The sequence below is a fragment of the Scomber japonicus genome, chromosome 5 (assembly GCF_027409825.1).
Source record: "Scomber japonicus isolate fScoJap1 chromosome 5, fScoJap1.pri, whole genome shotgun sequence".
Taxonomy (NCBI): Eukaryota; Metazoa; Chordata; class Actinopteri; order Scombriformes; family Scombridae; genus Scomber; species Scomber japonicus.
In genome coordinates, this window is record NC_070582.1 from 11,857,687 (window position 1) to 11,875,047 (window position 17,361).

Sequence of the window (17,361 nt, forward strand, 5' to 3'; positions counted from 1 at the left end):
ATGTGAAGAAATATCCTTCATCTTGTTTTTGCCAATATTTTGGTTTATATCGGTTTAACCTTTTTTCCACAAATCATATTGTTATCTTGATTAAAGTGACCTTTTAGATCAATACTGCTCTATACTTATTAACACTGTGTCCATACTGAACACTTCACTAGAGCTGAAACTAGTATTTGATTAATTCATATGTTGATTTACATAAAATAATCTTTGGCAGTAAGGGTCAAAATAATCAAGTGAAGAGATGAAACATGTGCAGGTTAAATCTGCTCAAATGTGAAGATTTGCTGTTTTTCTCTTTAATCTTGTCCAATCATCTAATTCAAAGACATCACTTTGCTCTGGTCACTTGCGGTTGCCGTCTCTCATTCTCTTTGCGTTTTCAGAATAAATTATTGTTTAATCAAATTTTAATAATCAGTAGATTAACTGTTACAATCATTATTTATCTCCATAGATAATTGTGTTATATTGTCAGCTGAATATGACACCCCATTCAGGATTTGAAGAGGCACAATAGGAAATTTGCCATTGGATCTTTCTGTCATTGATAAACACATTTAGTGTGCAGATGAATGACAAGATGTGATTATACCCACAGACACAGCACTTTGAATGAGGCCCCTCATATCTTTGAGTTTTTCCATTTTTAAGTTCTTTACATAATTGCAACGTTAATTCTTTCCAATTCCTGGTCAAATGGTCAGAGCTTCTTTCCTGTTCATTTGATCTCACAGCATGTGTTGATGAGATTACACACCACTCTGCCTGAACACTTATACCATCCACCGACACTGTGTGCACCATGTGCATAACATCCTCCCAAAATTAGAGGAGGTGCAGCTCTGCTTGCCTTTGATAAAGACTGAATAGCAGCAGCTCTAAATTAGGATTAGTCTTTGCAAACAGATGTTCTTCTTGCCTGCAGTCTTAAAAACCCATTTCTCTCTGCGCATAGTCAAAGATTAGCATTAACCTGACTTAATGAACTTTACACTCTGTTGCAAACCTGGAGGGATAATACAACAAGTCTATTGTGTTTATGTAATGTTTCCTCTTATTTTTAACCTCTACCATTTCTCTAAATAAACACAAACAAATAAGCAGGCTATAGTGGTTACAGTGCAGAACTAACTCATTTAGGCCCGTCAGATAAGGTCTGCTGTTGAATTAGCTGAGTATGATTGTGGGTTCTGTGTGTCTGTTTTATCTTGTGTGTACCAGACACTGGTCAGAATTGCTCTCATTGTTAAGTGTTATATTAGCACTAGCCAAGATGGAAGGAATGAAGCGTAACATTGCCTATTGACCTGCTGATTAAGCAGTAGCTGTTACTGCTCAAACTGGATGACTCCTGGAGGCAGACTGAGAGAGGGGGAACAGAGGGACTGCATAAAGTCCTGTAACTGATTAATGTGTGTGTCCCTCGTCCTTTCTTTGTAATAGCATCAGGCATCTGTTTGACCTTATCTGTGAACTACATTACCACGCTCGGTGGTGGACGGTGCGGAGACATCAGGGGTCTTGGCATTGATCTTATTCCATTTTCTTTTGAAGTGGATTTGTCTTTGTTCTCATAGACAAAAGGTCCAAAACTCCAATACAGTCATCATATCAGGGCCAAACAGGCATTTACCATGTTGTGAACCGTCAAATATAAAGCGCCTCACCTGTTTGCTAAAAAACAAGGCAAAGATAAAGATTTGAGGCCACATTTATTTAATTACTGATAAAGATATTCTAATTTTCAATCTTTACACTATACCATCTGACACCAATGGAGTAGAAAATCATGCATTGCTGTTTTTAGTGATATTAAACAGTATTATAACTCAGCCATAGAACAGATCACATTTAAATAATTAAAGGAATGGTGGAGTTTTGGGAAATATGCTTATGCACTTTCTAGCAGAGAGTTACCCCTAAATTGCACCGGACCGCAGACGCATCCGGTGGAATTTAGCTGTTAGATGAGACGATTGAGACCAATTTTAAGCAACATTTTCTGTACAGACATGTCCAGAAAATGTTGCTTAAGTGAGCATGAAGACTGCAGGCAGGGAGAAACAGCTAGCCTGGCTCTGTTAAAAGGTAACAAAATCAACCTACCAGAACCTCCAGATCTCACTGTCATGTTATATGATGTTTATTTGATCCATACAAATAACAAAGTTAAAAAAAATTCTTGGCTGGGAGCAGTGATGACAAAAAAACTCTAAGAAGTCACTGCACCCGACCAAGAAATCTTCCCACACATAAGCCCTCGTAAAACTGCAACTTGTCATTTTTACATTTTTGCTCTGCACAGATTAAACAAACAAAATAGTTTGTGCTAGTGGATTATAGAAGAGCTGCTTGGCGGATTTTATTACCTTTACACAGAACCAAAACTAACTGTTTCCAAGACTGTCCTCCCTAAAAAAAATTGGCACAATAGGTCATAACGTCAGTCAAATAAAAAGGACACACGATACAGATGCCATCTAGCAGCTGCAGTAATTATGAAATGAAACAGTGGCACCGTTCAAATGACAACTATGTAAGCTGACACATTTCCTGATTTGGAGATGGTGAGTTGGTTGGATGGTGGAACCCAACAGTGGACACAGGGGACTGCTGCTGGGATGCCTATGGTTATTATTGTAGCCATGACAATGAAGGTCTCCTGAGAAGGTAGAAACATGAATCCACGCCACACATTTCTCTAAAATTAACATTGTTATAATTTGAACTCAAACCATCTTTGCCTAAACCTAATAGAGTGGGTTTTGTGCCTTAATCTAACCAGACCTTAACCACAGCATTGTCACATCATAAAACACTACTTTACTTTTGGAATGTATGGATGTTTTAGTCAAGCAACTTATTTGGTGGAGTACTTGTTTCTAGCAGTAGTAGTTTCTTATTTAATGTACAGACAGGAAAGCGGTATTGACCCTCTCATCTAACTCACATCAAAAAAGTGAATAATTTCTCAAAATGTCAAATTACGCCTTTGAAATTATGTCATATTTTATGATTATATACATAAAATGTACAATGGTATATAGTCGTCTTCGATGTCATATGCAAATGCTGTTCATCCATGTATAGTTTAAACTGCACCCATAAATATGATAAAGAGAGTAGACATTAACATTAAATCTCACAGTTTTATACTTTCTCTCAAACCTCAAGTGAAACACATTACACCTGCATATTTGATAGAGAAGAAGAAGAATCCATCAGATGGCAATGTGAAATCATTCACTGCACATTATATCTGACTCGGCACAGTTGCTGGCACTATGTTACCTTCTGCCATTGTGGCCTGAAGTGTTTTGGCTGAACTCCATTTCAGATTCAACATCCAAGAAATGAGCCTCTGAATGCGCAGGACTGCACTGGGCCTGTGATACAGTCCAAGCAGCTTTTCTCATTAGTCATGTTTGCTGTATTGTTTATGAGAACAATCTGAGGTCGCCTGTAATTGACTGCGTGTATTGTCAAATGCTTTTACGTTGCTTTTCCATCCAGTAAGCACCTCACTGCGCTTGAGGCAACGATTGAATTAATGCAGAGAGAAAGTGGAAGGTGATGTTCCCTTTCCCCCATCTTTGTTCATTCCTTTCTCTCATAATTTCCCCTGCTGAGTCTCCAAACCTCAGGAGCTCCTCGAGGCCTTGTGCTGGGCCTGCTAATGGATATCTACTGTCTCTGAGCCACACTGTGTTGACAGGATTTTTCCTCATTGAATATTGTGTTAAATTCTCATTAAGAACAACTGTCCTCCATGACACTGAGAAATAGGACTGGGGTGATGTAGAGAAGAGAAGAGAAGAGAAGAGGAGAGAAGAGAAGAGAAGAGGAGAGGAGAGGAGAGGAGAGAAGAGAAGAGAAGCAGTAACAATGGGGCCAATTCGAGCTACACTCTGGTGTATGAGCGCTCTGCATTTGTAATAAAAACTAAATTAAACAAGAAGGAAGTAGATAACAGTGAAATTGTCGTGCTAAGGTTGCTGGTCTGACAATCGATGTGGTATCAGAATGCAGCGAGTGAGGACTGAAGTGCAAATGAGAGGAAGGACACAGAGGAAACGTCTCAGTATATTTATTCCATTAGTAAAACAAAAAAACACTGCGCTCAATAAGAATATCTAAATGAGTCACTAGACTGTCACAACTACAGTGCAGAAAATAATACTGTATAATAAGATGAGCTCTTTTGTGGTACTCACACATGAAAGCAGATTTAGGATTCAATAACCAGAACACACTAACAGGGTGTAAAAATAAATTAGGAAACATTTGAAGACAATGATTAGACAGGTGAAGGTTTTAGCTGGATGTTCCTGTTGGCAGGAGCCTTCCCACTACAGTGGGTGGGGAGGAGAAAGAGCTCCCCAGCTGCTCCCAGAAGCAGAATCAGCACCTTGGAGAGCGCTGCGGCACACAGTCCTGACATGTGTTAGATATGATGGTACATCATCCTTTATAAAATGGTTTATAAGTTCTAACTAATGGCCTCATTCATGGTTAATAACGCCTTTACTGAAGCTTTCCTTAAAAGACATTAATGAGAATACCTTTTGAGTTACCAGCTGGTGTTTATCCTCCTCCAGCAGACACGTTTTACACGTGTTTTAACTTGTTCTTTTTTTACCCCCCCTTTCCCTGTGGGAAAAAAACTGCAGAGTATCTAGATCAAAATACATTTACCAACAACTCATTAACATTCATAACTCTGGAGTTCATGGCTCATTAGAAAGCATGAAATCAACAAGCTTTTATGAATGCCAACATTTATAGCTACAGAATTACCAGATAGAAAAGATAAGATATTCACAACCTGGCAACCCAAAACTTATGAATAGCTTTATTAACCATCAATAAAGCCATTGATTACATTACAGCCTGTAAACCCTTTATAAAAGAGGCCTTATTAAAGAGGGATATAGTACTGTATATACACTTAGAATATAGGAGAAAGTTGTAACTGGTCTTGAAAAACTATGTACAAGATGGATTGATAAACCAAATTCTTACTTCAGTTCAGTTCTGTTTCTCCCACAGGGATAGTTGATTTTACACATTACACAGCGATTAAGCAAAGAACATGGGAAACACAAAGGGAATGAGAGGCAGAGGGTTTCAGTGTGGTCAGTGGGGTGCCAACAGCGCTGCTTAAGTATGTCATTTGTGAAGGGTAAAACATTTCCTGAGAGTATTGGTGATAGGTCAGCCAAGTGTGCTTCTTCACCACATCTCACCATGACCCAGCTTCAGTCTGGCTGGTGTGGTCTACAGAGCCATGCAGGCCCTCTGTGTCTGAAGCTGCAGTGCTTCCTGAGCCTGAACCAGTTCCCCTACAGGGCCTCTGTGACATTAAATCCAATTATAGATTTCTTTAAATGCCATTTTATCCAGCGGGGGACTGTGGCCTTTTGAAAAACAGAACATGACCACAGTGGTCTTCATCCTCTTCTTCAGCCTGCCCGGTGGCGTTTTGTCCTGCTGTGATGCAACCATGCTGAATGTGTACTCACTTGTCCTGATGTAGTGCTGTTGTTTTTCTTTGTCCTCCTCCCGCCCCCTCCTTGCCGACCTTAGGATACACCCCAGCCCGACCGCTGGCTCCATCACAGCAGCCTCCTCAGTGAGCACCATTCAGGGCAAGCCATCACTCCGCCGCATCAAGGGCCGCATTCACAGGAGCAAGAGCCTGGACAGCATTGATCTCCTTGACTCCAATGTAAGTAAACAGCTAAACAGCTTAACTTAATGTACTAATGACTCAGAGTCACTTAACAACAAACACCATAATAAACAACCGAATAAACAAGTCTGCAAACTAACAGTATGATAGATTTGGCCTTGGCTGACAACACATCATATGCATATATACTAACAGATACTGGCTCTCTAATTGATTGGGATGTGACTGTAAAAAATTTGAAATTGCATTGTTTAGACCAAAATATTAGTCCATTAAATTCAAATCTCCTACTCCAAACTGCTAATTTACACTCCTTCCAAGCCAATCTTCTGCCAAACAAGGTTGCACAAAGATATTTAGATATTTTTTGTCTTGGGTGAAAACACAGTGAGATAAACAACACACTCATCACTCAAAAAAAGATATATATATATATATATTTTGGATTGGAGATTTCAAAGGGTGACAAAGTTAAATTTCAGATGATGAGTGGGGCCCCTGATTGACATCACCTACCTTACTTAGAAAGGATAATGGCACAAGATTAATCTTAAAGAGGTTGTGAACATTTTTTTAAAGGAGTCCTGAAATGGTATCTGGCATCCTTATCCATAGATAGAATATTGATATCTGCTACTTTGTTGTGTCAATATGTTTCCTTGACTAATGTGAACACATAGTTTACATCCACATTTAAGTCAAGTAGAAGATCCTGAATTTCACAGTGTGACATTTAATGATCTCCTCCAGACATGTTTTAAGACATATAAAACAACTTTGAATACTTTGTTAAATATTCAAACAACAACATGAAGTCCTTTACACATACATCATTTAGCACAGCGAAGCTCAAACATTCAACCAAAAGTACAATACCCAAAACACATTTTTGAGTGGAGGGTACTTTAATGTATCCTCTAATATATGATATTTAATACAGGTGGTACTTCATGCTCTGTTTTCAATTGAATATTTTTTAATGAAGAATATTTACGATTAAATTCTGCATTTTGCTCTACTTTTTGTTATGCCAAATATATTATAATTATTCTTGTTTAAGGATTAATGTATTGGACTGTAAGGACCATCAAGGTTGCTATTATATTCACAGACATACACACATCCTACTTGCATGTGCATATTCACATTCAGAAAACAGGTGTCTCAATTCTTAAATGCCTCAAAATGCTATCAAATGCTCTGTTTGAAACCCTTTTACTTTATAGCTTTTTCTTGTCACAGTGAATTATATTAGTTTTTTTAGATACAGAAGGCATTATAATTCACAAAGCAGTGTTTTGAATTTGGAGCACTTATTTGTGTAAATCAAAGCAGATGCAGTTGTAATACACGTACCTTGTTCTTTCCAGACAGAGCAGTAGACTGCTGGAGGGCCTGAGCCTCAGGGGAGTTATATTGTGTTGACAGCTATGCTATGACCTGACTGTGAATTCAGCTCAAACGCTCCATCTCATTAAAGGATACAACAAACCCACTGGTTGAATTATTGATACAGGTACTGGTCAGCAACAGGACATATTGTAGGCTTATTGGAACATTTGAACATTGAAGTAGATAAGAAAATTTGCAAGGTGCATTTGCTGATTTGTATCTGCTTAAAAGCAAATTTTATAATTAAAAACCATGAATGAAGTTATTTGCAATACCATTTATTGTGCCTTGAGAGTTCATATTTGACTCCTGTGCAAGCAAAGTCTCTCAGCTTAGTGGTAATTTGTGTCACAGAGCTTCTCTCTGAAAAGCTGATTTATTAAAAACAGTGAAATTATTAGAGCACAGAGAATTTGGCAACAAATTCTCATCATTAATTGAACAGAAAGACCTAGATTTCAAAAAGTAATTTCAAAAATCACCATTCATTTCCCATCCAGTAAACAGTGATACAGTGGAGGTGGATGCTTTTAAGCTGTAATTGACAGATTAACGGTGGCCTTGATTTTAAGGCATACACAGCAAACATAAGCCTACATCTGAATGGAAGAGGCAGCGTCTAGTATCATTGTATTCCTCCTATCCTCTCCTGCTCTGTAAGTCATAGTGAGAGTGACTTACCACATTGGGGTCATTTGTCTTTATGGCCTGCCACTCAGAGGAAGCTTCAAATGGCTTCAAGAGGACACTATCTCACCAAAGACTGAGAGCTCAGCTAAGGGCTCCTGGCCTTTCCATGGTATATTTCTTTTGTACAGGCTGTGTGTGCACTAGAGGAAAACTTGCTGACTTGCCCGAACTCAAATGCAGCTGATGGAAGTAACGGTCCGCCTTACAGTGAGTGATGAGATTGCAGGATGCTGAGCTTGAGGAGCAGTTTCCATTGCATCCTACTAAAATGTCACAAGAGACACAACACTGCCGCTGAGCTGCTGGATGATATGCAGTCATTTCCTAACAGAAATATCACCTAATTGGTTGTTTTAAGAGAAAAGCAAAGATATTAATCAACTGAGTGTATGAATTTAGGTCCATAACTATCATTGCCCATCAGCGTAGGGCTAAATAATCAATAGTAGTTAAGACTTTGTTTATATCGATTGCTTCTTTTGATTGCTTTTCTCTCTTGATAGTCAGGGGAGGACTTTGGCGCCTGGCCCACTCACGCTGTCATTTGTGTTGGCAAGCAGCGCACTTGTTCACAGAAAGCTTGAATCAGATTTTAGTGCTAAGGCTGCAGAAAGCACAACAGAGATGGAGAGGGAGGGGGGGAAACTACAGTCTTTTATGCACCCGATGCCTTTGTGTATACCAGGAGTTCTTTTTTTCTGCGTTCATCAACAACACCTCGTCCCATTTTTGAAGCAGCAGCATTTACAGTATCTCTTAATGCTTCAGGGAGATGCATAAGTCCATCTGTTCTACACTAAATCTTTATTATCGTCATATTCATTTATGTCATTAATGCAGCCTCTTTTTGTGCCTTTTCTATTTTGCTTTTATAAAAAAAAGGAAATCTCATGAATTCATTTGTATTTGTATCCACACATCAATATTGAAAATCTTCTGAATGATGTGGATTACCTTTATTTGTGTTATATTTCAACATGGAAATGTGAGGAAAAAAAAAATCTTTCACACCCACAAAACTTTCACTGTAGTACTGGTGCAGTGTGGATGCTAAACTGAGGTTGCGGTTTCTGGAACATGTGCCTAGATTTTAGGAAAGTTCTGTTTTTAATGCAGCATTTTTCCTGCCTTCTCAGCTGTTTTAGGAAATGTTAAAGGAATGTTTGCTGCAGAGGCTATAACCAGGTGAGTTGCAGAGAAACTGTAAGAGTGCATCAGCAGGACCAGATGCAAATAAGCCAAGATGAAAAGGCCAATTAAATTAATTACTCCTTAATAGATCAGGATCAGTCACCAACTGAGCCTGAGCTTTGCCTTGGTCAAAGTCTTAATCTCTTATTAGTTCTGCTTGCCCCATCCCACTCCTAAAATCCCATCCTTGGCTGCAGTCTGTCGTGGAGAGAGGCACTCCCCCCTAACCACCACCAAAAAACCCCTGGCGTAAGCATTTATTCGCTGCTCAGTCTTCGGAAAGTGCTGCAGATGCATTTACAGAGAGAGCAACTGCAGCTGAATTAACCAATCTGCATATTCAGGGCCTGTTAGAGGGAGATTGTTCCCATGTGATGAAGGTGTGGAGGTGCACGAGGGTGGGCGCGGAAGGCCGGACCTGAGTGAGACACACCACAAAGGCTGTGGAAAGAGACCAGAGAAGGAGGAGCTGTGCACAGGGGGTGGGCGCAGGAGATTTATCACGACTAACACTGTAGGAGGCCTTATTGGAAGGAAGAGAGGGGGGATGAGGGGAGGCACTGTGATTGGAGCAGCAGCTGATTTTCTCTAGGTGAGACAGGTCTGTTACATAAGAACAGGAATGGATGTAATTTCTTTTCTTTGTCCTAGAGGTGATGAACACTGGGGGATGGTTGGAGGTGATGAAGGGGTTGTATGTAACACTGAGGTGGAGCCATGCGTGATGCATTTGAAGGTTGCGTGTGGTCCCCACTGGCTGCGTGGAGGGGATGGCAGATGTTGGGTGCATTTCTGGAAGCTGTGTCTCAGGAGCAAGGCCTGCTTATGTGCCCTCTGATGGGACATATGGCAGGTCACTGTAGGCGCTGTGTGCATCTTCTACCATCATGTCACACACCTTGTAGCAAAATGTTGACTTCATCACAGCCTCTGCTGCAGAGATTTCTAACATTTTCAGTGCTTTTTTCTGAAATTGTAGCCTTCAAAAAAAAAACACATATAAAACTTGGATATTATAATGTTGATCATATATTGTTACTATATAATGTGTGTTTATTAAGCTTGTTTCATTGTTCAGTTTTATCTTATTTTATTTCTCATACAATTGGATCAAAATACCCCCTTGGTTCTTAAAGGATCCAGGGTAAAAATTATTAACAGCAGAGTCCTCAGCTGTCAGAGGGAGATTTGAAGAAAATGACTCTTGCTTCTGAATTGTTTTTATGGTCGGGCTCGTGTCCTTCATCTACAACAAATCATTTCAAGAGAGAAGACTCAAACCCACATAAATCCCAACAACTCTATTGACTTCCCCACATGATTTATGACAGGAGGAGAGAGAGACTTGGACAGAAAACACTATCAGCAGCAGAGGATTAGAAAATGTAGCACTAAACCAACATCACATGCAATATTTTCCATTCCAAAAATACCGCCTGTATCTATTTATAACAGACTCTTGTTGTAATTATGGCTTATTTTTGAGGAGGGCTTGAGGTTCATTTGAGCACTCGAACACGGGGTCAAGTGAAGGACAACCAGCAGGATGATGTAATGTTTGTAGGAATCAAGATGGTGGCCATGGTGGGGAAGTCAAGCATGAAGAATGAAACACTGGGAAGGTTGTCCTAAGACAACCTAATCAATCACCGTGTATGATGCTCACAGTTATGGATGCTCTGAAGATTACACTGTTCACTGTGTGTTGATTGATTATCATGAGATGAACACATAGTGTTTTTTTGTTTTTTTTGTGAAGGCGATATTTTGTGTTCATCCACTGCAACTAAATTGAGATTTCACAGGTAGAAAATACGCTCTGAATTTCCTCGTATTTATCTGCTTCTGTAGAAAAATATCAAAATCGAAATGGACCCATCTTTGTTGTAAGAATCACTGAATAATTGTGTTATTCAAAGAATATGAATTATTAGTAACACCATAATTCAAGCCCAATCAATCTTTCATTCATTGATCGGTTAAAAAAAGCCACATGCACTGGGGTGTATGAAAGCCTTTTATTGTTGTCTAATCATATAACCTGTGACTACAGAGGACAATTGATGGTAAAAAGGACAACGCAAAAGATACACAAACACAAAATAAACACCTGAGCTAAAAATAATGTGTTTGAATACAACAGGCTTCATTTCCTACATCAAGCCAAAATGTGTACACTGTGTTGGAGAATGAATGAAAGGAGGAAGTGTGTATTTAAGAAGGTGTCTACGGTGTCAATGGTGTGTGTGTGTGTGTGTGTGTGTGTGTGTGTTGTGTGTGTGTGTGTGTGTGCAATGTGTGTCATCACACAGCCTGCTGGACATGTAGGATGCGTGTTGTTGCCCAGGGAGGCACCATATGCTGTTTAGACTCAGGAGCATCCCATCACGGCGGACCCGTGGGTGAACAACCCCAGCCTCTTTCTTGTGTCTCCCTCTATCAGTTCAGGCGTGCATCATCAGCCAGCAGGGGTTGAAGTCACGCAGATCCACTCTCCTCACGCTTGTTTCCATGCCACTGCAAATAATTCTTCATATAGATTTCCTCTTGCAAGGCTCCACAGGGTCAGGTTTGACGCAGACAAATAGTGTTCAGCTGAAGTCCTGCAGAGGGCAGACTTTTACTGCATAAGTGTGCAGGAACACACTGAAACATCCATGTTTGCACAGCTGACGCAATAGTGAAAGGAGGGGTTGGTTGTGCAGTTGGGATATTGGATTTGGATGAATGTGCCTGCAAGTGTTTTGGTGTTTGCCAAGATACATTGTGTTATTAAAAACAGTGGGTAGCGCAGCCACAAGAAGGGGGAGAGTTGTTGGGTTTAAGATCTATTGCTGCTCATGTGGTTGGTGAAGTCAAGCAGGCAAACATACAGTTTGACCTCCCATTAATCTGATGTATTGCACAGGCAGTCTTTGCCCTGAAAAAATAATTGCTGTTTGATTTTTTTTTTACCTTATTGGATTTATCAATGAGTAAACCTGTAGCTCTGATAAAATTCATTTCCAGCTGAATTGAGAAGCGGTGAAGATTTATTGTATTGTCTTCTTTCCGCAGTGCGGTGAATTACCCCAGGGTGATTTTTCTCCCTTTTTCCTTCCCTTCTGTGTTATCCCCATCACCTGCCCTCCACAATACCCCTTTAGTCTGGTCTGAGGGGAGCACCTGATCCCACACCACCAAGGCCTTTTATTGTTTTACTCTCATCCTGAGCAAGGCTGCTCTCTCAGGGGGAAAAAATCACAAATAGGCAACCTCTTATGAATCCAAACCAATTTAAAGGTCAATTTGACGAAAAATGAAAAATTACAGCCACTTCATTAATAATTTAACTGATAGTTCACGTCACAGGTCAAACAGTGTGTAAGGTGATTCCACTCTAATTACAGGAGTGTTTAATATTGTGTATTTCTCAGAAACATTGTCGGTTTTACCAGCAAGTCTCCCTGGGCTCATGTGATAAGAGCCTCAGAGTACTTCTGGTTAATTAATATAGATAATTAATCTGCTGTCGCTATTTCCAGCTGTCTGTCTGTGAAATCACAATTGGATTGATCAGTGTCCTGCTGCCTTAAAAGCTTTTATTCCCCCAAGGAATTCAGCGTCATTGATAGCACTACGATCTATGATCTGGGCGTGTGCTCAAAGGCAAAATAACGCACCATTTTGCTGCTAAAGACCTCTCTGTCATACATGCATCCACATTAACTGATTGGAATTGTTCATCTTTATTAGCATTTGTGCTCTCCCTCCTGGGATAAACATACTTTAGGTGATTGCTTCTTTGCAACTGTACATGATGCTGTAGTTTGATCCAGAGGGGATTTGGACATTGGTGGCCCTGCATTGACAGCACGCCTGTTGTCACATGATCTGCCGGCTGGGGATGTGAGGTCATTTCATGTCACCTGATATGTCTGAGCTCTCAGCTGTTGGTGGGAAAAATGAGCCGGAGATTATAGGTTCATTTAGGGAATCTTGGAAAATATGTATTTCCTTTCCGTACATGGATTTCTGATTCTAGGCTTGAAATGTATGAATCAGTAAATCCAGATTGGTGCCTTTGTCAATCACATCCTGTATGTTCGGTGTCAGATGGTGTTTGTCTCTTTCTCCTGCTGCCTGTGGGTTAGGGTTAGGCTCAACGTTATGTCAGAGTGCATGAAATACCTGGCATTAAAGCAGAAGTGTTTTTAAAAATTACTATCGCTATCATCCTGCAATATAGCAAATGAATGCAAGCACAGTTTAAATGTTTTGTTGTTGATGTCAACTATGCACGTAGTAACTGGAATGATATTTATTAATGTCAATACAGATGTATTTGTTTCATTGCTGCATTTCCACTGCAGTCAGCGAAACACTGAAATGTCAAACATGCGCCTCCAATATGTAGCAAGCTGTTAGAAACACAAAAGAGCAAAAGCTGTTGTTTTATTGATTTAGTTAGCTCCTGTATAAAAGCTGAGACAAAAGCCAAAAGAGCAAAACCGGTTGGATCATTATCATTCTGTCTATATACTCGTGGAGGATCTAAATGTTATGCTCCAGATAGATGATGAGATATTTCTTCCTTTGTGAGACAGGTGGTGCAATCACATACTGTAAAATCAGCTGCTAATAAGCTGGACTTAGATCAGGAGGCTGCTGCCAAACTCCAGCATGTTTCAGCTGCAGTTTACTGCTGCACATCCTCAACTTGACTTCACCAAGGTCACACTTTACTCTTCTATAAAGCACCTTTTGATAAGTGTTTTTTTTTACTGCTGACTTTACAAGGTAGCTCACACTTTCTAGATCATGGAGCACTGTCTGTCTCTCAGTTCGGGCGGCATTACAAAGCCTCGTGTAAAGAATTTCTGTCCTGAACTAATGGGCTGGCTGTCAAGTCAGTGTGCTGCTTGAGGTCAGTGATACTGACAGAGGACAACACAGAAGTCACAAAAATACAAGCCTCTGTACAGTAGCCAGCTCACTCCATTATGGGATTACATTGATATACTCCAATTTGTAAAACCAAAGACTTGATAACAAGATAAGAAGCAGAAACTTTTGTGCATTGTCTTGTAGCTTTAGCAGCATGGTGTCACATAATATCTTTTTTTTTTCTTCTCACACCACTCTTGGACAAAAGCATTTATTTTCCTCTGCTGCAGTGCTATGTTTAACGTCTGTCATGTCATTTGATAGCTGCAGTCATTAAAGCTCATAGATAGCCACGCCAACCTTTGCTTAGTAGGCTGTTTTCCTGACCTGTACAGCTGAGAGGTGACTCACTCGCCGTCAGGGGCAGTGCACTCTAAAAGACAACCTGCTGTGAATTTCTAATTTGCTTTTCCACTCGTGTGACTTTTTTTCCTGCAGTCATACTCCGGTTTGGATTCTGTCTATGTGTCTAAATGTGCTGATGGGAGAGAGGGTCTGCATAATTCTGTTGCACGGCATGTGAAACTCCCTCTGTGCTGTTGGAGCTAGTGATGCAAACACTGTCGTAGCATTACCAGAGGGTACTTCAAGGGCTTCAACGGAGATAGATTAAGTAGCATAAGCTCACATCAAAGCCAAGTCACTCAACTACTGTAAAAAAAGTTTGCATTCATGCATTTTCAGAGAGGTTTGATGGCTTGATTATATGTTTCTGATCCAATACTTAAGCCTGCTTTAATACTGCATGGTGTGTTGACTAGTGATGACAATTGCTATCATCTAACGTACCTGTCATTTATGCACAGTGACAAATACTATCCTAATATGTTGCTAAAGGTTTGTCCATTATCACTGCCAATGGACTCAATACAACTGTAGAGGTGCAGGTCACACATATGTTTACTGTTTTTGTGGAGTGTCCTTTTTTCTTTTCTTTTTTTTACGGCAAATGCTGCTGTTCATCATGTTTTGTTTCTCCACAGGATATCTATGACTGCCCTTGTTTATTGTATTCTTATGACCTTGGCCAACTCACATTCTTCCATTCAAGATACCCCCGCCCCCCTCTCCTTACGATCCTCCAATGGAATCTGCGGCAAGTCTCCTTACGTCAGCAACATTGCAGGACCTCTTTGCTCCTCCAGCATTATATGCAGCCCCTATCTTCTCCTGCGCTCATTAGTGCCAGAGGTAGAAGTGACAAGAACGGTCACACAATCTAAAAGTGATAAAATGCACAACAGAAGGTGCAGAGAATTAGATACTTCTGGAAGGCCAGCACAAAAAAAACTAAAGTGCATGGGATAGAGTCTTAAGAGTGGCGTTTGGTGCAGTGCACAATTTACATTCTACTGTATATTGATTAAATCTGTATACCCCATGGGAAGGAGTATTGAGCATCGTGACTGTAGGGTGGATTTTAGTTCTATCCTCTGCATTTTAAATGGCTTTATGCAGCATGTCATTACTACTTAAGTAGCCTACCTCAGCTTTCCTTATAAAGAGTTTGTGTTTGCTGTAGTTAAAGCTGACATCCAATTAGATTTCTTCACACTGCCTTTTGCACTAAATACATTAAAGCATTCATGCAGTTATCCTCTAATTTTCATCCAGCAAAGCATATTTTGCAGAGAGATAACATTTTGAAATAAATTGCAGTCTTTCCTGATAATGCACACACACACACACACACACACACACACACACACACACACACACACACACACACACACACACACAGAGAACGTATAGGGGATAGACCATCTTGTCCTTGTTCAGTCCTTTGTTTCAATAGGACTCCCAATCATTCAAATCACTACTTTGTTTTACTTTAACCGTCAGACCTGATCATACATATAAAGGCCTACTCAACATGAGAAAGTCCATGTCTCCTTTTTCCTTTTGCATTGGTATATAGAGATTATGCATCCAGATGTTCTGACCGTAGAGGTAACTACTGGATATCTTTTGTATCTTTCTGTTGGCTGCTCAAAAATTGCATAAGCAATTTAGAAATATTCTGGCAAGTCTTGAGCCCTAAAACATGTTCAAGTACTGCTTAGCACGTGGTTGAAATCTGATGCGCAAATAGTCTATTTGCATCATTAAACAAACCTAAATGTATAATATAAAGGCAAGTTTTAAACACCCCTCTCTTTAGGTGAATGAGGACAATATAGCTGTACCCTCACTGCAGACTGAGTAGCTCTCTCACGCTTACATCGATTTATTAGCTCGCTGTTTGATCAGGATGCATGTTAAAAGCTCTTTAAAGATAAGATGTGATTCCTTGTGTCACATGTAACAAAGGCAACGCTTACAATGGGTTGTGTGCACAGTGGTTTGTCAAGCCTACAGCAGTCTACTAGTGCTTGTCTGTAGTGCTGGTGCAATAGGCAAATCATATCACCTGGAAGAGGAAGGGAAGCCTAGGAAGAGGAAGCCGATACAAAGTTCAAACAGGGATGTTAACTGTTTATAAGCCGACAGTATATCTGAGGTGTGTGATTTCTTTTGTTTTATTGCCTTACTGCATTCCCAGGATATCTCACATAATTGTATCTTTGTTAAACATACCCTAAAGAAGTTTTATGAACACAAAGGCTTACAGTAGCCTTTATCCACATAAAAAGTGTTAGACCTTACTAACTCATAATTCATTTTGAGAGCTGTCACTTCCTCTCTGATCAACCAGACACACAGTAGCCTAGCTGTTGTCGAAGCTAAAAAAAAAAGGGCCAGTGCAAAGAATAAACATGTTTTTTATTTGCAGTGTAGTTAATGCTTAACTCCTGCCATCAATCCTAAAGTTTAAAGTGGGTTGTAAGTAATATAATAATAATAGTCGGGGATGGTGGTAAGGGGTGTGTTTTGGGGCTGCAGCCCCAAATGTTTTCTCCAAAGCCTGAACCTATATATTAAAAAAAAATTTAAAATCTGGTTAAAGTCACTTTTTATGAACAGTGACTTAAACCAGCTCCTGACTGAGTCTGAGTAAGTAACAATTGTGATTATTTCACAATTTCAGTTGAGTCAGTGTTAGAGAGTTCGGGTTTTCCTTTTGGTTTAATTCCTGATTTTTGTATGTATTTCTATGTACAGTGTTTTTGAAAATTGTTGATAAGGACCAAAACAATTCACTACTACTGCTAAATTCCTGAATCCGCCCTGATAATAACTAATAAAAAAAAAATACAAAAATACAAAAATAAATAATAATAATAATAAAAATAAAAATAAAAATATAATAATAACTTTATTTGTATAGCACCTTTCATAGAATAAAAGTGTTTTACAAATTTAAATTAGGCTACATACACCAAGTGCTTCACATAAAGGAGCATAAAGTAATGTTTAAAAAAAGAAAGGAAATGAAAACATTAATTTTATATAAGATGTGATATAAAATTATACTTTAAATAGCGCAAAGTAAAAGTAGTTTTAAAAATAGGCATAACAACATA